Below are 24,303 nucleotides of genomic sequence, written 5' to 3'. Positions count from 1 at the left end.
TCCAAAGCATTTCTTTTTTCTACATTTTGTTACATCACCAGATTCCCTCCAAGTTATGTGAACAGATTTAAACAGATGTCAAAGTGATATCGATTTAGTATGGATTTGTAAGAATGAACCCTTCATACTGCCCAACCTGCATCCCTAAAATATCCACCAGCCTTACAAAAGAGTGGTTAGCACTTTTGAAGCTGCTCTGGAACAGAAAAGGGAAGTAGCTCTTTATTCTAATGCCCTGCATGTCACTTAGCATGAAGTGCTTTTCTGCCTCTAGTGAGAAAATCATATCATGTTCCTCCTTCACTCTATTGAGATGGAGGATCACATTGATTTTCACATATTAAATCTTTCATTCTCAGATAAATGTATGTGTGTATGTATTTTCCCCTTGATACAATTATGTATAGCATTTCTGGGACCAGTGATAAAAAACACATTTGCTACACTGCACTTGATTTGCTAATGTTTAGTGAAGAATTTTGCACCCATGTTTATTAGAGTGGCCTAATGTTCATGTGAAATAAGGAATGTCCTTTTTCAGTACCCTGGAGAATTTTGTGTAAGAATGAAATTATTTGCTCCTTAGACGTTTGATAAAACTTGCTGGTGAAACCATTTGAGCCTAATGATTTCTGTGTGAAGAGATTTTTAAGTTCCCATTGGAAGTATGGTCTAGAACTGGGGACCCACATTCTGGAATCCCGTTATCACCCCACATTTCCGAAAGGAAGTGTATGCCTGGGCAGAACATGGACTCCTTCCTACCTGGATTGACCTAGCTACTCCACTGGTGCATGTTCCTCCTGCTGATAACAAGCTGACACAGAGTCCTGGAGATGGCAGAGTTGCTCACAAACACTAGCAGAAACATGGTGGTTCACAGGAGTAAATACAAATTCCAAATGTAAATGTTCTTTCCCTATTCATAAAGCTTCTGCTACTATCACCACTCATGGATTCATAGGATGCCTTGTTTATTGCCATAAAACTTTAGCTCCAAACAAGGAACTCATCTTACTGCAATGGTACACCAAGATGCAGGTTGCTAGGGTTGACAAGGGACTCCAGGAAAGTGGGGAGCTGAAGCTCCAAACCTCAATGTTTGTGTTCCAAAAAAAGAGAAATTACAGACTCAAAAAGCCATGCAGGAGAGCTTCATTATAAGTAAAAGTAGAGTAAGGCTCAAACAAAGAGCACTCCTGAGTGGGTCTTCTCCCAGCTGAGAACGACAAATGGAACAATGCTGTCTCCAAATGGATTGGTGTTTTAGGGGTGCCCTGAGAGCTGGGGTCCACCTTCAGCACTATTTGACAATCAGGGTTCAACTCCTTCATGTCAGGTGGTAGAGTTTTGGGCTCTAGTTGGTCCTTTCCAGAACTGTCATGGTGTCCACCTAGGGAGGGGAGTGTTATTTATGAGTCAATCCTATGTTAATGTGAGAATTGGGACACCTGTGTCCATCAATTCTAGCTTTACAATGACCTCAACTGACCCTGTCAAGAGTTAGGAATAGCCCCCATTAAACCTTTGATGTATTTCTTATTTGGCTCCTTTTGTTTTCTCTTTATTTGTATACTTGTTGTTTTCCTGCATTATCTGAGTACCCACTTGCCTTAAAATTAATTTAAAGAAAACCTTAAAAGTAACTTAAGGAAAACCCATGACCTTGCCCTGATATTGGCTTGCATTTCATTTCTCACAATTCACTGCTACTTAACATCTCTCACCCTTTGAAACTGGCAGGCTGCATGGCAGATGAACAGGAGTGCCCCTGCCTTCCACAGGGACCACACAGGAAAGCAGGTAGAGGGCAGTCACATAGGCAGCTTTGGCAGGGTGCGCCACTCCTCAGCTATAAACCAGCCAGACTTCGTTAAACTTCATAAATTTCATCATGGATCTTCAACAGCCCCATGGCGCATTGGACAAATATTCTCACAGATGAGAGATTAAAGCAGAGCACAGCAGTCAAGGTGCCCCAACATGAGAAAGTAAGGGGGAAGGAATGCAGGTCCCACCCCCCTGGGTCAGGGCTCCTATCTACTAGGTGGCAAAGAACCAGGCACACATGGGCAATTCCCTGGTCAGGCACCACGCTGTGGCTTCACCAGACTGAGGTTCTAATGGAGTTGGTGTCTGCTGGAAAGCTTTAATTCAACAAGTTAGCTTTAACAGGAAAGCAAAAATTCTAATCACCAAAATATCCCCTTTACTAACAATGTTACTGTACAAAATTCTGATTTATTTTCAGATTTAAAAAAATGTAATCACATCATTAAATATGATTACAGCATAATATTAGAAACAACCCCAAATGCAAACATGACATTCAATTTCTCACAAAACATGTTTATTAAGATGTATCATTTCTATACTTTACAGGGTATATCATAGCAATTCAATATATGTATACAAGTTTCATCATGCAACACTGAATCTCCCCCCAGGAGGTCACTATAGTGTAATCTCCCTTTAGTTTTTTGTGATTAATATCTTTGGATAGAATTCATACTGTGGCAGAGCCAGAGAGACTGTCTCTGAGTGTCCTTCAAGAATGGGGACATTCTAGCATTTCAAGCAGGTATTGATGTAGGACAGAGGAGGCTGGACACTTGAGAAATGTGCAGGAACAAGGTTTATTTAAGCTGGTGTAATCCAGAGGGGCTAATGCCAAAAAATCCCTGGACCCCAGGTATGGAAGTTCTCTGGGATTTCTACTCAGTGAATGGTTACACAACACAATGGCTAACATAATAGTTACTTTTTCTTCCATGTTCTTAGATTGGACAGAGGTTTCACAAGATTTTACTAAGAAAAGAGAAAGAGTAACTTTTGTACATCAACAAGTTTGATTGCTGACATAACTTTTTTTTAAGTTGTAGATGGGCACAATACCTTATTTTATTTTTATGTGGTGTAAGAATCAAACCCAGTGCCTCACACCTGCTAAGTAAGTGTTCTAACACTGAGCCACAACCCCAGCCCTGCAGACCTAACTTTTACAAGAAAGAGAAACCTGACCTTTACAATAAAGAGGAGCTAAACCACAATGAGCTCTCTAGAAATCCTGTTGACTTCAAAAAAAAAAAAATCTTGTTTACTAGGAGAAAGGCTTATATATTACAATTAAGGTGGGGATCTTTTGGACACTACATCATTTGGAGTATTTGGAGTATTTGTGATACATCGTTACCCCCTCTATGCTCATTATTTAACCCTTTAAATCAAAAAACATCATCTTCTAGGCTTAAAATTTTATATAATGCCATAATCTTAATTTCTCCCTCCATGTTTCCCTCCTCCCGCCCCCCCTCTCTCTCTAACAGCTGCTTCTATAGTTGACCCAATAGTTTCATTGTAAAGGGGAGACAAATATGAAAGCAATAAACAATAGCATAATCCATACTATGTCAATTAAACTTTTCAATCCACCAAGAATAGAAAAACCATCCTCCAAAGAGTGAGCTTGGTTCCCAAGCCTTAATGCCCTTTCAGGTTTGAACTAGTACATGTGGTAGTTGTTTTTTTTTTTTTTTTTTTTTCAATTTAATTAATAAGTTTAAATTTTATATAAGAAAAGTATACATATTTTTATGACCATTAAAGTGTCTAAACTTCCTTTTAAGCCTTAGACCTTTATGAATTTTTTTCAATTAGTTATATATAACAGCAGAATGCATTTTGACTATTAAACACAAATGGAGGCAACTTTTCATTTCTCTGGTTAGACACAGTGCACAGTCACCCCATTCCTGCAATCATACATGTACATAGATTAATACAATCCACCTCATTCCACCATCCTTCCCACTCCCATATCCCCTCCCCTCCCACACTCCCCTCTGCCCAATCCAAAGTCCCTCCCATCTTCCCTTGCCCCGCCCCCCATTATGGGTTAGCTGTGTGTTTGGTGGTTGTCAGTCCTGTAGTAAAGACCAAGGAAAGGACTGTGTATATGACAGAAGTAAGGGGTGGCAATGCACCACAGTATGAGAGCCCTCTTACAGGATGAAACAGTCCATTTGTCCTGTTGCTTAGTTTATTTTCCTCCTTGCATTGATCAGCCAGCCCTCAAGTGGCTGAAGCAGGGCTACTGTTTCATCAACTTTGGTGTGTGCAGGCTAGCCAGCTTCCAGGGTGACCAGAGCAGGGCAAGTGTCCTTCTGATCCTCAAGCTTCTCTGGTGTTTCCTTCTTCCTGATGGTCAGCTGAAGGGGAGCAAAAGAATGTATATGAGATTCTATTACAGACAGTCTAAAAACAAACCAAAAAGAACAAAATATTACATAATACATTATGTATATGTGTGCGAGTATATATATGTGTATGTGTGTGTGTGTGTGTTTGGTGTGTATGTGTGTGTGTGTGTTTTGGTATCATTTGGTGATACTGTAAAGAGGAGTAAAAAAGTTGTGGACACTGCTCCCTGTGTGTGCGGCAGAGGTGGGGGATATCCTGGAAGGTTTGAACTACATAGATTTATCTCAATGTAACATTAAACAAATTTGAAAACAGCTTTTAATTCCATGAGCCTGACCCAACATTTCATGCTTTGGTTTATGACCTTCCATATATTATTATTTCCTCTAAAAACATGATGTAAATTTCAACTCCCTACCTCACAGGTCAGTTGTCATCCAAAGGTGCACTTCTAGGTGTGTCACCTTTAGTCTGAGAATATATTTCTGCATGGAAATATTGCTGAATGCCTACCTGGCTCCCAAGGTGAGGTAGTGCAGAACAACTTGATTTGCCCATGGCTTATTGTCGGGAGCTGCCTTGGATGCAGACGCCTTTAAGCCCTGATGCACCGGGTTCTGAACAATTATTGCATTCAGTCTGGCAGGGCAGTGCCAGGTTGCAGTAATGTGGGCGTCACCCCAGCTCAGATAACAAGGCATGGCTCCAGGTGTAGGCATCACCCACTGGGGTTGAGTTACACTCATCTGTTCCCTTGTATTCCGACCCCTTTGCCCTTTTTGGGATAAAATGTTCTATGGAAACTCCCCTTGTGTGTCTCCTATGTAACAATAAAGAATTCCAGTGGCTCTATGTCTTTCCATGGGCCCTTATGTTCACAGAGCCATCCCCGGATTATTGAAAAGGTACTTCTGTGTGGTTGTGTGCCTTCTTTGTCATTTTCTTAAGTTATTGGAATAGTCAGATTTATGAACCACGCATGAGGTCTCCAGCTATTACAGATGGTGATAGCTTATCATTCTCACCATCATTGTTTTACCAGATGCAAAACCAAGGTTGTACCTAGTTCTGGACCCTGGACAAGGTCACCCAGTTAAAAGGGATGTGAATTCAGCTCTACCAACTCTGATGCCTTTGCCTCTCCCCACACTACCCTTTGCAAGACAAAACTAGGTAACATATTTTTCCTTTCTTGATAATCTCATGGAAAAAGTCAATGTCAGGCTAAGTTTGGTAGATCTAGGAGGGTATTTTCCCAAGAGGGGGCTTTTCCCCTAGTCCAGGTGGGTGGAGACTGTCCAGTCTGGCTCATACCACTGCCCAGAACCCAAGAGCCCAGATGGCTTTCTCTGGAATCCAGAGTCCCCTTCAGAGAGGAGTGTGAGGGTGAGTTAGGAAGCTGCTTCCAGGCTGGACTCCCAGAGCAGCCAGAGATCCCTCTCCAGCTTGCCCCACAGGGTCAAGGTCCAGAGGAGGCCAGTAGCTCCACCCTTGCCCCCTCACCAGCAGGCTGGACCCACCTAGCCCCGCCCACTGCCTGTTGTGAGGACTGCAACCTTTGTTTAAAGTACTCACTTGTTTTCCTTGGATGAGTTCCCTGAGTCAGCACGACACCTGCTCAAGGGCCCAGAAGGACTGGTGGGTGGTCCTGGGGGAGGAAAGGCAGGAAGCAACCGGTGGGCACTGATGAGGCGACTGCGATGGAGACTGCCCAACTTCCCAGCTTCTGTGGTCTTGGGCAGTACAGCAGCATCTTTGGGATGGAATCACTGAAGAGGCCTCATGGAGTGGTAGCATCTGGTGGCAGCAGCAGCAACATGTAGCTGCTTCAGGCGTAGGGCATCAGGCAAGGGAGGTCCGGAGTTGAGAGTTGGCGTGGGGGTGGCAACAGCTGAGGTGTTGGCATCCAGCTGCAGTTTGGGAGATCCCTTGCTGCATACTCACAGTGGCGGTGGCAGCAGAAGAGTCCAGAAGCTGCTGTGGTGACAACAGAGGGATGTTGCCATGATCATTTCTGTCCTGCAGTGCCACAGGAGTCTGGCTGCAGTGGGTGAAGTGGGCATCCAGTGCTGCGTATCGCTGTCATGCGTCCATGATGGAGTCTGGTGGTGGCAGCAACAACATGCAGCTTCATCCGGGAGCCGGCATGGGGCACTGGAGTAAGGCATCATGGCGGGGGGTGAAGGGCATTGATGTTGGGCCCTTGGTGGGCAGCATCATAGTCCAGCTGGGGTTTGGGAGTTTGGTTGCTGCACGGAGGCGGCAGCACCAGTAGAGTCTGGAAACGGGGCTGAGGACACAGAGGCGTCCAGTGGTGAGCATCTTCATCCTGCTGGGGTAACAGGAATCCTGCTGCAGTGGCATCTGGCGACCATGTGGGGAGTCCGATGGCTACAGTGAAGAGCTCCAGGCTGGCGGCGGCAGCGAGGGCGCAGGGCAGTGAGCCTCAGAGTGGAAGGGTGACGAGAGGCTGGAATGGCCTCTGCAGTGGCTGTTCCAGGCCCTGGGTCTTGGTCCTGGCTGAGCGGCCTGTTCAGGAAGCAGCACGAAAGGGGGTGGCAATACCCAGGCAGCTGCTGAGGACCTTAGGCTGCCCACACCTGCCTCGCCTGGCACTGGCCATGAGCCCGCCGGGTGGCTGCTCGCCCCATCCCCGATGTGGCCTCTGCAGGGGAACTAGGCCATCTGCCAGGTGAGGCAGCCTTGGGAGAGGACCCCCACCTTCCTAAGAGACATCCCACCTGGGCTGTGGGGGGAGAGAGCAGAGGAACTAGGACCTCTTCATCCTCAAAGTGCATTTCTGATTGGAAGCATTTCCTCTCAGAACTGGAACAGGACAAGGATGCCCTCTCTCACCTTCTACTCTACATAGTCCCTGATACTCTAGCCAGAGTTTAAACTATACTGCTGTTTAAACTCCACTACAGCTTAGACTACATGACAGAGCTGTAGATGAAAGAAATTAAAGGGATAGGAATAGGGGAAGAAGAACTCAAACTATCCCTATTTGCTGATGACATGATTCTACACATAGAGGATCCAAAAAAACTCCACCAGAAAACGTCTAATATTAACAAATTCAGCAATGTCACAGGATATGAAATCAATATCCATAAATCAAATGCATTTCTATCTATTAGTGATGAACCCTCTGAAAGAGAAATTAGGAAAACTATCCCATTCACAATAGCCTCAAAAATGAAATATTTGGGTATAAATTTAACAAAAGAGATGAAAGACCTATACAATGAAAACTAAAGAAAGAAATTGAAAAGACTTTCAAAGATGGTGGACCAGAGGGAAGCAGCATCTGTGTTGCTCTGTGATCCAGATCTCTCCTAGTAGGAATTCTGCATCTCTTGAGAGTGTTAGAGGCCCCTGTACAGCTTCTCTCTACAGAAATGACCAGCGCTGTGACCTTGCTCAGGAATCCGGGCCTCAGTGTCCGAGCAGGACCCAAAGCCAAAGTTGCAGTTCACTTAAGACTCGGCCAGCGCCTTAGCAGAACCACCTACCAACACATCTGCAGACCACCGAGACTCTGCTCCACTCCCACGCAGGTCACTCAGCTGCTACCTCCCCACAGCACAAGGCCATCGGTTCCCCTGACATCACCAGACACCCCGGCTCTGGAAGCACACCGACTACATCTTGGAAAGCATTCCTTGCCATTTTGAGGTGGGCGTGGCTATCGGATCCCTCCCCTTTTGAGCAGGTACCTGATTCCAATTCCTCCCTCATGGAATTAATATTGTCAAAATGGCCACACTATCAAAAACCTTATACAGATTTAATGTGATTCCAATTAAAATCCCAATAACATTCCTCATAGAAATAGAAAAAGTAATCATGAAATTCATTTGGAAAAATAGACACAGAGAAATCCTTATTGACAAAGCAATCCTTAGCAAGAAGAGTGAAGTAGGAGACATCACAATATCAAACCTTAAACTACTACAGATCTGTAGTAACAAAAACGGCATGCTATTGGCACCAAAATACACATGTAGACCAATGGTCCAAAATAGAAGATACAGAGAAAAACCCACATAAATGTAGTTATCTCATTCTTGCCAAAGGTGCCGAAAACATACGTTAGCTAAACGATAGCCTCTTCAACAATGGTGCTGGGGAAACTGTAAATCCATATGTAGCAGACTGAAATTAAACCACGATCTCTCACCTTGCACAAAACTCAAAGTAGATCAAGGACCTAGGAATTAGACCAGAGACCCTGTACTTAAGAAATAAAATCAAGAATTAATAATGGGATGGATTCAAACTTAAAAGCTTCTGCTCAGCAAAGGAAACAATAATATGAAGAGAGAGCTCACAGAGTGGGAGAACATCTTTACTACACGCACATTAGATAAAACACTAATTTCCAGGATATATAAAAAACTCAAAAACTTCAACACCCAAAGAATAAATAACCCAATCAATAAATGGGCTAAGGAAATGGACAGACGCTTCACAGAAGAAGATACACAGTCGATCAACAAATATATGAAAATATGTTCAACTTCACCAGAAATTAGAGAAATGCAAATCAAAAGTACTCTAAGACCATCTTACTCCAGCCAGAATGGCAGTTAACAAGAATACAAGCAACAGTAAGTGTTGGTGAGGATGTGGGGGGGAAAGGTATACTCATACATTGCTAGTGGCATTGCAAATTGGTGCAAACACTCTGGAAAGCAGTATGGAGCTTCCTCAAAAAACATGGAATGGAACCTCCATTTGACCCAGAAATTCCACTCCTCAATCTATACCCAAAAGACTTAAAATCAGCATACTAGAGTGATGCAGCCACATCAATGTTTATAGCAGCTCAAGTCACAGTAGGTAAACTGTGGAACCAACCTAGAAGTCCTTCAAGAGCTAAACTGATAAAGAAAATGTGGTATATGTGCACAATGGAATCTTAGCTTTAAAAGAGAATAAAATTATGACACTTGCAGGTAAGTGGATGGAGTTGGAGAATATTATGTAAGTGAAAAAAGCTAATCCTCAAAAACAACAGGCTGAATGTTCTCCCTGAGAAGTGGATGCTGATCCATAATGAGGGGGGCAAGGGAAGAATGGAGGAACTTGGGGCAAAGGGGAAGGATAGGAGGGACGGGCATGGGGTAGGAAAGAGGGTGGAATGAGAGGGATATCATTACTCTAGGTACATGCAGGACTGCACATATGGTGCAACTCTACATCGTGTTCTACCAGAGAAATGAAAAGCTGTGCTCCATTTCTGTACAATGAACCAAAGTGAATTCTGCTGTTATGTACAACTAATTAGAGCTAATTAATTTTTTTAAAGTACATTTCTGTGTCTAAGGGTGGCAGAAGACCAAGACCAAGGACGGCACGTCTTGGGGTTCCCTCTGCCATCTATGCCCTCCACTCTTGTCCCGCCCCAGGGATGCGCTTTGAGGGGGAGGATTTGTAGCCCCACCCCCCACTGCCTCTGCTCTCAGTGGCCACAGCCCAGGAGAGATGTCGCTGGGGAGGGTGGGTGTCCTCTCCAAAGGCTGCCCCGGCTGGCAGCGGGCCTACTCCCCCCGCAGAGGCCGCAACCCAGGGAGGGGCAGGGCGAACCCGGGGTGGGGCGAGCTGCCACCCGGGGGGCTCAGGGCCGGTGCCAGGCGCCACCTGCGTGCGCAGCATAAGGTCCTCAGAGGCTGTGTGGGTACCGCCGCCTGCCGTGTCCTGCTTCCTGAGCAGGCAGGCCCTGCCAGGAGCAAGACAAGTGGCCTGGGGAAGCCACAGCACAGGGCACCCCATCCTCTGGTCGCCCTCTGACTCTGAGGCCCGCTGCCCTACGCTGTCACTGTCGCCACAGCCAGCGCTCCACACTGTGGCCACTGGAGTCCCGACCTGGCCACCAGCAATGCTGCCAACACCTCCACTGCACTGGAAGCAGACTCCCGCCACCGCCAATGGATGAGGATGCTCCTATTTGGACGCCTATTTCCATGCAGCCACCGATTCAACTGGACTCCCCAAAGGGCCTTAGGGCGCCCAGGCTCCCTGATGAATGCCCTGCCCGCAGAGGGATGCCGCTGGTTGCTGGGAACCTCCAATGTGGAACCCTAATGTGGAACGTTGAGGATGACTGCTGTTCGCTTCCACCCTGCAACTGGACTCCTCCATAGGTGGCGCCTACACCTCCAGGCTTGGGGAGGGTGTGGGCACCCCATTTTATCTGTGCCACCTGTTCATCCTGCCAGGGGATTAATTCACTAATTGGCTTTAGGCTCTCATAACAGGATCATTTCCCCTGTAAACCTTCTTGCATTGTCTCCCCCATGAGCTTTTGAGGGACACCAAGAAACTCAACCATATCGCGTCTTCATCAGATAGCTTAGCAAGATCTTCTTCATGACTTGCTGTAGCTTCTACATCAGCACTTGCTGCTTCACCCTGCACTTGTCTTATATGGAGATGGGCCGCTTGCCTCCAACATCATGAACCAAATTCTGCCACCTTCAGACTTCTTCTGGAGCTTTCTCCCTTCTCTTGGCATCAGACAAATCTAATGTTTTGGCCTTATCTGGATGCAGTTTTGGCTTAAGGGAACGTGGCTTGTTTCATCTGTTCTCCAGACTATGAAAACTTTATCCCTATCAGCTGTTTTGCTTTCTTATCATTCACATATGCCCTGGAGCAGCACTTTAATTTTCTTTATGAACATTTCCCTTGCATTCTCATTGGGACTAACTATTCAAGAGGCACAGCTTCTTTTTTTTTCTTTTCTTTCTTTCTTTTTTAAACAGTTTTAGATCAACAGCATGCCTTTCTTTGTTTAGTTGTTTTTTTTTTTTTTTTTTTTTTTTTTTTTTTTTTGTAGTGCTAAGGATTGAACTCAGTGCCTCATACATTCTAGGCAAGCACTCTGCCACTGAGCTACAGCCCAGCCCAAGGCACAGCTTTCTATTTGGAATGCATAACATGGAACTCTTCCTTCTATTCCAACTGTTCAGTCCATTACAGAGTAATTAACTGGTCTAACTTCAATATTGTTTCTTAGGGAATGAGAAGAAGGTGAGTCATGATCTGTGGAGCAATAAGAAGACACATATTAAGTTTGCTGTCTTATATGAACAGGGTTTGTAGTGTCACATGACATCTAACCTAGTTAACGTCACAGGACACAGTAGGGGATAAAATGCCCTGAAATCCTCACCACCCTTTAGGCAGTCATCTCTGCTCCATGCACAGGGGCCCCACAGGTCCCCTGTGCTCTAAGGGGGCTCCATCTTCAGCTATTCAGTGCTGGGGGTGGCACAGACTCAAAGACAGTTGGAGGATGTAGCAGGGAGGGGTGGTGTCTCCCTGCCAGACCTGGCTCTTTCCATGGTGTGGCCCAACCTTCTTTTCCTGCTGAATCCTGTCCCCCTCCATCCCTGCACCCCCAGCTGCTCACAGGTCTTTCCTCTGCCTGACCCACACACTTCCGCTGCCTGGCCTTGCTCATGCAGTCCCCTCACTTGATCCCCTCCCTCTCCTATTGGTCTCCCCCTCTGCACGAATTCCCCAGCCACACCCATCTCTTCATTCTTCTCTGAGCCCCCCACCCCAACTTGATGGGTCCCCCCCTTCCAAGCTCCCCGCATCTGGCCTCCCCTGCAGGGTTCTGCACACGAGGCTCTGGAGCCAGATTTCCAGAATTCCAGTCCCAGCTCTTCCAGGCAGGACCTTGACTAACTCATAATTCATGTCCTTTCCCAGAGCCTCACCTTTACCACCAGGGAAATGGGTGATATGATTCCCTCTGTAAATATATGCAGCCTGGTTCATGGAGGTATTGATGCTCCGAGGTGGAATTCAGGGTTCCTGTAAGGGGGCGCCTTTTGGCACTTAAAGGAGTGGCCCTCGTGGCTCCAAGAACAGAGTTGGTTTTTGTCCCCTGTAAAGTGACCACTATAGGGATGGTCTAGTTAGTGGCGCTGAATATGTCGAAGCCCCATTTACCCTGTAAATGCTGTCTCATGCTTCTCTTTCCTTTACTTGGGGAGGAGATGAACAGAACCCCAAAGACAGACATGAGATCCGGGAGCTAGTTTGGGCTCCCAGGTTCCTGGATTGCATGGGGACAAACTTACAAGTCAAGGTGGCTTTTCTGAAGGTGGTGATGGTTCCTCCCAGGAGAGCTTCAGGGGTTCTGCACGGTCAGGCTTTGGGGGATGGCATGAATTGCACAAACATCAGTGGTTGCTTACCCTGGTTTGTATTTTGCCTTCTCTCCCTTGGTCCTCATGGTGGTGCTCTGCCTAGGGGCAGGCCCTGGAGCTGTTCTATCCCAAACTTGCCCCATGGTGTTCTCTGGTTTCGGGGGTCCCTCTACTTTTTTAGCAGATGCCCATTTCTGCCATGGGAGATGGAAGAACTGGGGACAAATCTGTCCTCCAAGTTGCAATTGAGGCAACTGACACTGGCAGCAATAAGGGGGATGAATCTTGGTTGTCCCATGCTGACTGGGGCTGCCTGTTCTTGGGACAAACACTGTTCACAGTCCCTGGCCTCTGAGTAGCAGCTGCAGAGGCTGATGGACTAGTTGCTCCAGTGGACTTGCAGCCTGGCTGCCAGCAGAATGTGTGTGGGTGCTGGCACGGGCCCCCACGGTGGGATTTCTACGTCTGTCAGCACCAAGGGCTGAGTGGGTTGGGCTGCCCAGGATGGGGGGCCTGCTATCAATGGTGGGAATGGAGCTACCCCTGGACCTGGAGCTCCCAGGTGTCCAAACTACTGACAGCTGGCAGAGGTAGGGGCTCTGGGATCCTTCCTGTCAGAAACCCCAGGTGGGATGGTGGCTCCAGGGATGAGGGGCTTCTTCCCTCGGGGAGCGTGTTTAGGTACCTTTCAAGACGGCAGACTGAGGAATCAGACCAGAGACTCTGCGTCTAATAGAAGATAAAGTTGGTCCTCATCTTCATCTCGTGGGGGCAGGCCCCAAATTCCTTCATAAGACTCCTATAGCACAAGAGTTAAAACCAAGAATCAACAAATGGGACGAATTCAAACTGAAAAAGTTTTTTCTCAGCAAGAGAAATAATATGCGAGGTGAATAGGGAGCCTACATCCTGGGAACCAATTTTTACCCCTCAAACATCAGATAGAGCTCTAATCTCTAGAGTGTACAAAGAACTCAAAAAGTTAAACAACAAAAAAGCAGATAACCCAATCAACAAATGGGCCAAGGACTTGGACAGAAACTTCTCAGAAGAGGACATACAATCAATTAACAAATACATGAAAAAATGCTCACCATCTCTAGCAATCAGAGAAATGCAAATCAAAACCACCCTAAAATACCATCTCACTCCAGTCAGAAAGGCAGCCATTATGAAGTCAAACAACAATAAGTGCTGGCGAGGATGGGGGGGGGGGGGGAAGGTACACTCATACATTGCTGGTGGGACTGCAAATTGGTGCAGCCAATTTGGAAAGCAGTATGGAGATTCCTTGGAAAGCTGGGAATGGAACCACCATTTGACCCAGCTATTCTTCTTGGATTATACCCAAAAGACCTAAGAAGAGCATACTACAGGGACACAGCCACATCAATGTTTACAGCAGCACAATTCACAACAGCTAGAATGTGGAACCAACCTAGATGCCCTTTAATAGATGAATGGATTAAAAAATGTGGCATTTATACACAATGAAATATTACTCAGCACTAAAAAGTAACAAGATCATGGCATTTGCAGGGAAATGGATGGCAAAGAAGGCCCAGTGTGAGAAGGTGGCTGTAGGCAGAGCGGGACAGCCATTGCCAAGGAAGAAATGCTCATCCATGGGGAATACGGGTAGGCCACAGAAATGAAAGTTTCCTTTGCCGTCACATCAATAGGGGGACCTCTGAGGCTGCCACCACTTCTGGAACTGGCCTGTCCAGTCACCACTGAGGACCTCAACTGGGAGAAACAGAAAGCTCCGCAGCACATCCACTGCCTTCTGATGGGTGCGTCCCAGGCCATCTGGGACAGTTATACCATGCCCCCCAACCCCAGCCCATGTGTGGGCCCCTCTACCTGGGAAGGGGCCAAGCCTCTGGCATCAGTGGGCCTCAGCCAGACCTTGCCTTACCACCCCAGCACTGCCTCCCCGCCCAAAGTGGGTGGGCGCTGCTCTCTCCTCCCAGAGACACCCTCCTACCTCCAAACTTTGTGTCCCCCTCTTCCACAGCCTGCCAACTCTTCCTTGGCCCTTCCTCCCAGGCCCTCTCCCAGCACCTTGGCAGGCTTGGCTCTGCAGCCAGGGGCTCCCTTGGGGGCCACCCTCATGAACACCATTATGACTTCAAAGTCCCCGTTCCCCCACATCTGGGGCCTCCATCTGACTCCAGTAGGAACTTCCTACTCTCTCACCAGGGCCCAAAGCCCAACAGTACTCACAGGGCCTCAGCAGTAGACAGCTCCAGTCTGCCACCTTTTTTTTAAATTTTTACTTATTTTTTTTAGTCATACATGACAGAATGTGTGTGGGTGCTGGCATGGGCCCCCACGGTGGGATTTCTACGTCTGTCAGCACCAAGGGCTGAGTGGGTTGGGCTGCCCAGGATGGGGGGCCTGCTATCAATGGTGGGAATGGAGCTACCCCTGGACCTGGAGCTCCCAGGTGTCCAAACTACTGACAGCTGGCAGAGGTAGGGGCTCTGGGATCCTTCCTGTCAGAAACCCCAGGTGGGATGGTGGCTCCAGGGATGAGGGGCTTCTTCCCTCGGGGAGCGTGTTTAGGTACCTTTCAAGACGGCAGACTGAGGAATCAGACCAGAGACTCTGCATCTAATAGAAGATAAAGTTGGTCCTCATCTTCATCTCGTGGGGGCAGGCCCCAAATTCCTTAATAAGACTCCTATAGCACAAGAGTTAAAACCAAGAATCAACAAATGGGACGAATTCAAACTGAAAAAGTTTTTTCTCAGCAAGAGAAATAATATGCGAGGTGAATAGGGAGCCTACATCCTGGGAACCAATTTTTACCCCTCAAACATCAGATAGAGCTCTAATCTCTAGAGTGTACAAAGAACTCAAAAAGTTAAACAACAAAAAAGCAGATAACCCAATCAACAAATGGGCCAAGGACTTGGACAGAAACTTCTCAGAAGAGGACATACAATCAATTAACAAATACATGAAAAAATGCTCACCATCTCTAGCAATCAGAGAAATGCAAATCAAAACCACCCTAAGATACCATCTCACTCCAGTCAGAAAGGCAGCCATTATGAAGTCAAACAACAATAAGTGCTGGCGAGGATGGGGTTGGTGGAGGTACACTCATACATTGCTGGTGGGACTGCAAATTGGTGCAGCCAATTTGGAAAGCAGTATGGAGATTCCTTGGAAAGCTGGGAATGGAACCACCATTTGACCCAGCTATTCTCCTTCTTGGATTATACCCAAAAGACCTAAGAAGAGCATACTACAGGGACACAGCCACATCAATGTTTACAGCAGCACAATTCACAACAGCTAGAATGTGGAACCAACCTAGATGCCCTTTAATAGATGAATGGATTAAAAAATGTGGCATTTATACACAATGAAATATTACTCAGCACTAAAAAGTAACAAGATCATGGCATTTGCAGGGAAATGGATGGCAAAGAAGGCCCAGTGTGAGAAGGTGGCTGTAGGCAGAGCGGGACAGCCATTGCCAAGGAAGAAATGCTCATCCATGGGGAATACGGGTAGGCCACAGAAATGAAAGTTTCCTTTGCCGTCACATCAATAGGGGGACCTCTGAGGCTGCCACCACTTCTGGAACTGGCCTGTCCAGTCACCACTGAGGACCTCAACTGGGAGAAACAGAAAGCTCCGCAGCACATCCACTGCCTTCTGATGGGTGCGTCCCAGGCCATCTGGGACAGCTATACCATGCCCCCCAACCCCAGCCCATGTGTGGGCCCCTCTACCTGGGAAGGGGCCAAGCCTCTGGCATCAGTGGGCCTCAGCCAGACCTTGCCTTACCACCCCAGCACTGTCTCCCCGCCCAAAGTGGGTGGGCGCTGCTCTCTCCTCCCAGAGACACCCTCCTACCTCCAAACTTTGTGTCCCCCTCTTCCACAGCCTGCCAACTGTTCCTTGGCCCTTCCTCCCAGGCCCTCTCCCAGCACCTTGGCAGGCTTGGCTCTGCAGCCAGGGGCTCCCTTGGGGGCCACCCTCATGAACACCATTATGACTTCACAGTCCCCCTTCCCCCACATCTGGGGCCTCCATCTGACTCCAGTAGGAACTTCCTACTCTCTCACCAGGGCCCAAAGCCCAACAGTACTCACAGGGCCTCAGCAGTAGACAGCTCCAGTCTGCCACCTTTTTTTTTAAAATTTTTACTTATTTTTTTTAGTCATACATGACAGAATGTGTGTGGGTGCTGGCACGGGCCCCCATGGTGGGATTGCTACATCTGTCAGCACCAAGGGCTGAGTGGGTTGGGCTGCCTAGGCTGGGGGGCCTGATATCAATGGTGGGAATGGAGCTACCCCTGGACCTGGAGCTCAAAGGTGTCCAAACTACTGACAGCTGGCAGAGGTGGGGGCTCTGGGCTTCTTCCTGTCAGGAACCCCAGGTGGGATGGTGGCTCCAGGGATGAGGGGCTTCTTCCCTCGGGGAGCGTGTTTAGGTACCTTTTAAGACGGCAGACTGAGGAATCAGACCAGAGACTCTGCATCTAATAGAAGATAAAGTTGGTCCTCATCTTCATCTCGTGGGGGCAGGCCCCAAATTCCTTAATAAGACTCCTATAGCACAAGAGTTAAAACCAAGAATCAACAAATGGGACGAATTCAAACTGAAAAAGTTTTTTCTCAGCAAGAGAAATAATATGCGAGGTGAATAGGGAGCCTACATCCTGGGAACCAATTTTTACCCTCAAACATCAGATAGAGCTCTAATCTCTAGAGTGTACAAAGAACTCAAAAAGTTAAACAACAAAAAAGCAGATAACCCAATCAACAAATGGGCCAAGGACTTGGACAGAAACTTCTCAGAAGAGGACATACAATCAATTAACAAATACATGAAAAAATGCTCACCATCTCTAGCAATCAGAGAAATGCAAATCAAAACCACTCTAAGATACCATCTCACTCCAGTCAGAAAGGCAGCCATTATGAAGTCAAACAACAATAAGTGCTGGCGAGGATGGGGGGGGGGGAAGGTACACTCATACATTGCTGGTGGGACTGCAAATTGGTGCAGCCAATTTGGAAAGCAGTATGGAGATTCCTTGGAAAGCTGGGAATGGAACCACCATTTGACCCAGCTATTCTCCTTCTTGGATTATACCCAAAAGACCTAAGAAGAGCATACTACAGGGACACAGCCACATCAATGTTTACAGCAGCACAATTCACAACAGCTAGAATGTGGAACCAACCTAGATGCCCTTTAATAGATGAATGGATTAAAAAATGTGGCATTTATACACAATGAAATATTACTCAGCACTAAAAAGTAACAAGATCATGGCATTTGCAGGGAAATGGATGGCAAAGAAGGCCCAGTGTGAGAAGGTGGCTGTAGGCAGAGCGGGACAGCCATTGCCAAGGAAGAAATGCTCATCCATGGGGAATACGGGTAGGCCACAGAAATGAAAGTTTCCTTTGCCGTCACATCAATAGGGGGACCTCTGAGGCTGCCACCACTTCTGGAACTGGCCTGTCCAGTCACCACTGAGGACCTCAACTGGGAGAAACAGAAAGCTCCGCAGCACATCCACTGCCTTCTGATGGGTGCGTCCCAGGCCATCTGGGACAGCTATACCATGCCCCCCAACCCCAGCCCATGTGTGGGCCCCTCTACCTGGGAAGGGGCCAAGCCTCTGGCATCAGTGGGCCTTAGCCAGACCTTGCCTTACCACCCCAGCACTGCCTCCCCGCCCAAAGTGCGTGGGCGCTGCTCTCTCCTCCCAGAGACACCCTCCTACCTCCAAACTTTGTGTCCCCCTCTTCCACAGCCTGCCAACTGTTCCTTGGCCCTTCCTCCCAGGCCCTCTCCCAGCATCTTGGCAGGCTTGGCTCTGCAGCCAGGGGCTCCCTTGGGGGCCACCCTCATGAACACCATTATGACTTCACAGTCCCCCTTCCCCCACATCTGGGGCCTCCATCTGACTCCAGTAGGAACTTCCTACTCTCTCACCAGGGCCCAAAGCCCAACAGTACTCACAGGGCCTCAGCAGTAGACAGGTCCAGTCTGCCACCTTTTTTTTAAATTTTTACTTATTTTTTTTAGTCATACATGACAGAATGTGTGTGGGTGCTGGCACGGGCCCCCATGGTGGGATTGCTACGTCTGTCAGCACCATGGGCTGAGTGGGTTGGGCTGCCCAGGCTGGGGGGCCTGCTATCAATGGTGGGAATGGAGCTACCCCTGGACCTGGAGCTCCCAGGTGTCCAAACTATTGACAGCTGGCAGAGGTGGGGGCTCTGGGCTTCTTCCTGTCAGGAACCCCAGGTGGGATGGTGGCTCCAGGGATGAGGGGCTTCTTCCCTCGGGGAGCGTGTTTAGGTACCTTTCAAGACGGCAGACTGAGGAATCAGACCAGAGACTCTGCGTCTAATAGAAGATAAAGTTGGTCCTCATCTTCATCTCGTGGGGGCAGGCCCCAAATTCCTTAATAAGACTCCTATAGCACAAGAGTTAAAACCAAGAATCAACAAATGGGACGAATTCAAACTGAAAAAGTTTTTTCTCAGCAAGAGAAATAATATGCGAGGTGAATAGGGAGCCTACATCCTGGGAACCAATTTTTACCCCTCAAACATCAGATAGAGCTCTAATCTCTAGATTGTACAAAGAACTCAAAAAGTTAAACAACAAAAAAGCAGGTAACCCAATCAACAAATGGGCCAAGGACTTGGACAGAAACTTCTCAGAAGAGAATTGGTGTTAGGGCCCAGCAGTGAAGGGTCAGGCGATCAGAGGCGATGACAAGTTCAAGGGCAGAAGGTTGCCCTCCTTTGCAGAGGAATAGGAGAGCCTAGGAGGGGTTGAGGAGTGTGCTTTGGGCACCAAGGCACACACCATTTGCAAGCTCACTGGAGAAAGCAGGCATTCAGGGTGCAGAGGTGTGATATTACCAGAGAAGGCCACGAGATGGGTAATCAAGGGGCTTGCAGAGCACAGGGACCTGTCCTGCTCAGGAGATGGCGGCAAATAGTGCAGGAAAGAATAGCAGGGCCAGAGGGAATGGGGCTGCTGCCGCTTCAGCCCAAGAGTAGCTGGAAGAACGATCCAGTACCCACTGTCCCCCTGCCTCGCTGTGACCTGACATACGCGATTCCACCCACTCTGCCGGGAAATGCAAGGACCCACTTGTGAGTATGAAATAAGAATAGCACAGCTCAAACCCTGGCCCATTACTAGAGACTCAGTTGACTCCCCCTCTTTCCTCCCTTGTTCTCAAAGTTTGCGCCCAGTCCTATTAGAGAAGTCATTGCAAAGACATTGAATGAGAAAATGAAGCATTCACTTGAGACTAAGAAGGGAAAGAGGATGGGGGACAGCAACACGGTGGATAATAGGTACCAAAACATAGAGGGGAAGTAGTTCTAAGGTTCCTGGCTCACTAGGGCAACCTCAGGGCAGCAATTAATTACACCTTTCAAAATAACTAGAGGAGAAGTGTTTGAAGGTTTCCAGCACACAGAAACGATAATATTTGAGGTGATGGAAATGCTAATTACCTTAATTTGATCATTATGTGTTCTATACATCTATCTAATTACAACGCACTATCCCATAAATAAGCACAAACATTGTATGTCAATTAAAAATGAAATTACATTTAAAAAGAACGCATATCAAATCTGCCTGGATATGCTTCCAGAATCACATAGCCGATGTGAATAACTCTTATCTTAATGTAATATCAATGAAGTCGTGACACTTTGTGCCTTTTTGTGAAAAATAAACCGTGTAATCAATTAAAAATGAAAATGAGATATTCAAATTAATCGAAGACTTTGCACTAGCAGTGCAGAGAAGAACAAACTAAAGGGTCCAACGGGGAACCTGAGGACTGTGAGACTGCATCTGCAGTGACCTAAGCACCTGCAGTGACCTTGGCTGTTGGCTAAGCCCAGGGAGGCAGTGGTAGAAAGCAGAGAGAGGCACTTCCGGTGACACTGATGAGGGTAACTGGTCTGGTCTTTGTGAGTAACCGGGCCTGAAGGAGTGAAAGACAGGCAGAGCCCAAACTGTCTTTGAATTTTCTACTTCATGCCTGAATACACAGGGATGAGAGAAGATGAGCCGGTTTAAGGAAATTTGATTTGATGTATGATGAGCTTCAAGTTACATGTGGAATTCCAGAGAATTAGCAGCAGATGGTCAAAAGAGCCAAACAAACCTGAGTTCAAATCGCAGCCCTGCCACTTGTTAGCTGTGTGACTGGCTCACTTTCAAGACCTCTCTGAGCCTCCATTTCCTTACCTGCCAAAAGTGAAAATGAGGAGAGTTACTGCTTGAAGAATCAAGAGGAACAAAATTCCCTGGCAAAGGATAGATCTCAAGGAATGCTGGCTTCCTGTTTTATTTTTAAAATGTTTATCAGGCCGTTGTGATTGATCTGGGGTTGGCCTTAGACCTCCAATTGTAGATTTGGAAAACAATGGACTAGAAGCGAGGGCTTGAGTGTAAGCAGGTTGAGATCAATTGCCTTCTGGAGGAACATGTTCTGTCAAAGACCAAGAGGCTTTGAAAGTACATTTTAAGTTAGCTGTCTTCTGTCTTCCCATAAGGGACGCAACTCGATTTAGCTGTACAAATATTTATGCACCAGACACAGTGGAAATGGGGAATCTGAGAGGAATAAGATGCAGTTTCAGCCCTGGAAGGCTTGCAGTTAGTTTCTTGGAGAGGGTGGACACTTAGAAAACCCAACCAGAGTGCAATGTGGGAAAAGCCATCTGAGGAGCCCCAAGGGAACAGCAAGGAGAGGGTGGTTGGTGTTGCTCAGAGGACTTTGAAAATAAATAGCCGGAATGCAGACTAACATCTCTCCCAAAGCTTTAAACATGCAGGGTAATTCTTCAAATAAGTCAACTAGGAATAATGGCATACACTTACTAGTTCAATGATGTTAATTCAAAGATAAGGAAATCGTCCCCAGATCTGAACCCCGCATTCCTAGGTCACTATGGCCAAAAGAAACAGAAGAATGAAGAATTGTGGCTCTGGGAGCATAGCACTTTCTAGATTCCAACTCAAACAGCTTCTAAACCACATGGGTGATTGGTAATACTGCTAACGAAGATTGGCCACAGTAACGAAAACATTGATCTGTGTTTTTGTGAATGAATGGGTCTAGAGCCTGGTATTGATGTATAAGAAAAAAAAAGACAAGTTTTTCCCTATGAGCTGAGTAGCCACAGAAAGACAGAACTAGAAAGAACCACACAGATAATGGCTCATTTGAAACCCTCTTTTGCTTTGCCGAAAAAGATATCAGAGAGGGGACGTGCATCTTGCAAAGTCACCTAGCTGGGGAGAGCCAGGACAGAGTCCCAATGTTCCTGACTCCCGATTGAGTATTCCTTCTACAACACCATGCTGTCTCTCCAAATGGACCACTTTCTGCAGCTCCCCCAGTTCACACTGCCACCAGCTGTCTGCATGCACACACACTTATCCCTGAATTGACTCCCAAGTGGGCCATCACCTCCTCTGCATGGAGTCCCACAGAGCCTGGTCTCCAGGCAACCCTAATCCAGCAGAGAAGTCCCTCAAGTAAAGGACTCTCTGCTTCTACAAGAGTTCCACAAAACAGCTTCATCTGATATTCCCTGCCAACCAAGGCAGGAAGCTCTGCTAATTTCATTAATAACTTAATGAGATTATTAACCACTTCCCAGTGGGGGAAGATTTGGTCTTTCTTCTTGGTTGTGGGAATGCATCCATTTTCCACACAATCACAGCCTGAGAGGATCATCACTGGGGGCTGCCAATTGTGGGCTTATTAGAAGCAATTTGGACATGAGATTGGATTTTCTTTTCCATACCGAAACTTTTGGTCAAAGCAAATGAACTTGTGCACCTTATGATATTCATATATGAATAAACATTGCTCAGGAAATATTTGATCTTTAGGATTGGCCTGGTGGTAGGATGGTGAGAACAGGGCTGGGGGAGGCAGGGCCCACTCAGTGGACCTGCATAGAGGCCCACAAGTTACCCACAACGCTTTAAAATAACTAACAGAACCACATGGGTCACTGGTCTAATGCCACATAAACTAGGCATATTCAGAGTCCTTTATTCTTGGGCAGAATTACAACTTCTCAGTGTGTGATGCTGGTCAGTGCAGGCTGGTCCAACGCTCTGATTGACTGTCAATGACATCGTGGGGAGGTAGAGGTTGCTACAGAGAAACAAATGGGGCAGGGGTAGGGAGGTGCCTAAGAAAATCGTTCATCGAAACTCAGCTGCCATGACCCTGCCAGGCTGAGTTGACTCCTGTCTTTCACACTCTTCACTTAGATTTTGGTTATCCGCGTGCACGTAGGTCTTTTCCCAACCAGGCCCCACCTGCCATGAGGATGAATGGGAAATTCAAGTTCTCACTCTGCCCAGGGATGTGCAGGATCAAGCTCACCCTGGATCCCAAGAGCCAGTTATGGGCAATATCTCCTCCCTCTGACTTCAGTACCTTCATGGCAGTAGCTTTAAACTGGACATAGTAGCAGAGTTTTTAAGAAAAAAAAAATCAGCAAATATCACCAAAGGAGCCTTCATTTCTTCCCAGAGTGCTGGGTGTTAAATATTCAGCAGCATGTCACTGACTGCATCCCTGATGCCTGGCACTTGGAAAGGTATAAGCACACAGCTAAAAACGGATAGAGAAATGAATGACCAGGGCCAGCCAACCTGCATCCCTCAGGTTTTTGGTGACCTGAGCTCTACAGAGAACTGAAGTGGAATGACATCTGGGAACTCATGTGAAGGGTATACAGCTAAACCCGGGCTGCGCAGTGAACTCACCTGATACCCGGGCCACAGCCCAGGCCCAAATCCCTGAGTCAGAGGAGAGGTTGTTGGAAATCAGTATTTTCTAAATATTCCCATATGATTTCAGAAAATAGCCAAGTTTGAGAACCTCTGTCCTGAAATCATAGCCATTGTGACACCCCATCCTCCAGTGCCTTGGGTTGGTTAGTCTTGGTTGTCAACTTGGCTGGATTGAGGTGCCTAGGAAACTCATAAAGCATACTTCTAGGTGTCTCTGTGAGTATGTTTCAAGAGATGACTGGCATGTGGGACAGGGAGCTGAGACAAGACAACCTGCCCGAATGTGGGTGGCACCATTCATTAGGCTGAGGGCCCAGGTGGAACAGAAAGAGTAAGAAGGGGTTCCACCCTTCCTGAGTGGGCTGCTGTTGCCCATGGACATCAGACCCCAAGTTGTTTGAACATGGACTTGCACCAGTGACTCTCCAAGTTGCTTCGAGGTCTTCAGCTAAAGATGGGGGCTGTATCACTGGTCCTGCATATTGTGAGTCTTCTAGCTGCTTAGACCCAGCAGCTACTGTCTTCCTGGCTCTCCAGTCTGTAGACAGCCACTGTGGGGCCAGCAGCCTCTGGCCATGTAAACTGACCAAATGCACCCCTTCTTACAGACACTTGGCTGGTTCTGTTCCTCTGGAGAATCCTGACAAGCACATGCTCCGAATGCCCAGGACTGCTATCATTTTAGTGCAAAATGATGGAGAGTCAAGTAAAGGGATGACATTTCACTGGTAGGCTGGTGGCGGAGCCTGGAATGGCACCTCTGCATTTGCTATGCTTCCATTTATGACTCATGGCCAGAATGACCATTTAGTGAGGTGCCCATTTAAGAAAGGACATCTCAACTTCTCTAGAAGAGAAGCACAGCCCCAGCTCCATCGTCGCCCCCTCCTGGTCCCATGCACTCTGCCCCTCCATCTCTCCACACTTGGGCGCCACAGCTGTGCCCTTCTCTCCATAACTACGTGCCTTTTATTTTCTCTGTCCAAATGTCCAGCACAGATGCCATCTCTTCTTTGAGATCTCCGTGATCTCTCTGGCCATCAGCAAGATAATGGCAAAAGCTGTGGAGGCGAGCAGACTCTGGGTTCAAGCT

General features: G+C 47.2%; 2 long non-coding RNA genes across 3 annotated transcripts; both read right to left on the bottom strand.

Moving 5' to 3' along the window:
* Positions 1–9,004: 9,004 nt before the first annotated feature.
* LOC114082674 (uncharacterized) lies at positions 9,005–12,312 on the bottom strand. Of its 2 annotated transcripts, XR_011704963.1 has the most exons (3): positions 12,300–12,312; positions 11,934–12,117; positions 9,005–11,250 (listed from the first exon to the last, which is right to left on the bottom strand). It is a non-coding gene; the product is annotated as an uncharacterized lncRNA (long non-coding RNA). The 2 variants fall into 2 exon arrangements; XR_003581012.2 differs by lacking the exon at positions 12,300–12,312 and having other exon boundaries at positions 11,934–12,260.
* A 746-nt stretch (positions 12,313–13,058) lies between these two features.
* On the bottom strand, positions 13,059–20,633 carry LOC139702432 (uncharacterized). Its single transcript, XR_011705046.1, has 5 exons — positions 20,554–20,633; positions 18,715–18,828; positions 16,829–16,942; positions 14,941–15,054; positions 13,059–13,167 (listed from the first exon to the last, which is right to left on the bottom strand). It is a non-coding gene; the product is annotated as an uncharacterized lncRNA (long non-coding RNA).
* Positions 20,634–24,303: the final 3,670 nt, after the last annotated feature.

The sequence above is a fragment of the Marmota flaviventris genome, chromosome 17 (genome assembly GCF_047511675.1).
Source record: "Marmota flaviventris isolate mMarFla1 chromosome 17, mMarFla1.hap1, whole genome shotgun sequence".
Taxonomy (NCBI): Eukaryota; Metazoa; Chordata; class Mammalia; order Rodentia; family Sciuridae; genus Marmota; species Marmota flaviventris.
The sequence above is the reverse complement of the archived record's forward strand: the minus strand, read 5'-3'. Positions and strand labels throughout refer to the sequence as shown.